Below are 865 nucleotides of genomic sequence, written 5' to 3'. Positions count from 1 at the left end.
TATAGCATGTTTAAATGTCCTGTCATACACACATATGATTCGAGGTTGATGAAGTAGAGGTTTAGATTTGTTAGTCAAGAGCATAAATAGAATATATATATATATATATTTTTTTTTTTTATAAATTCACCCATTGAACTAAAGATCTAAATGTTTAACTCCATCTGCAGGCTATAAATGTTAAAGTACACAGGTTGTTGTAAATACCTTATTAACAATATACATTTTGTACTTTTTATCCTGATCTTTTTTCTCAGACTTTCATTTCATATACCTTCTATATAAAAAATTACTTTTATCTATTAAAACAGCATTATTGTAAAATGTATATGTATGTCAACAGATGTTTATTTAATCAAGTCCTGTTTGTGTGTGCTTTATAAGGAATTATTTATTGTTTATATCCTTTTTATTCTTAATATGGTTAACCATCAAATTCAGGTGATTATGACAGGCAATCTTCTTTGCATTGTCTGGCGGTTTGCAACTTAAGTTGGTATTATAATCTGCCAAACAGTGCAAAGAAGATGAATAAAACTAAACAAAACTATTTTTTTAAATAGTTTTTAAACCTTTATATTCAGATTTATTCATTCAAATATACAGGATATTCTGATATGCATGACTACAATGTGAGCTATTGCTGTTCTCATCTTCCTGTCATTTAGAATGCCTTGGCCACATCTACCCAATAGCCAGGCAGTAGAACAACCTGCATACAAATCACATTTGTCCTTTATGGCTGTAAAAAATGTTCCTAATTAGAAAGAAAGTGTTGATTAAATGTACGTACAGTAGCAGATAAGCTTAGTTAGAATAGTTACAATAATGTGTATATTAATGTTGCTATAGTAAGAACATATAC

Source organism: Tachysurus fulvidraco, chromosome 1 (assembly GCF_022655615.1).
Source record: "Tachysurus fulvidraco isolate hzauxx_2018 chromosome 1, HZAU_PFXX_2.0, whole genome shotgun sequence".
NCBI lineage: Eukaryota > Metazoa > Chordata > Actinopteri > Siluriformes > Bagridae > Tachysurus > Tachysurus fulvidraco.
This window is presented reverse-complemented; position numbering follows the sequence as displayed.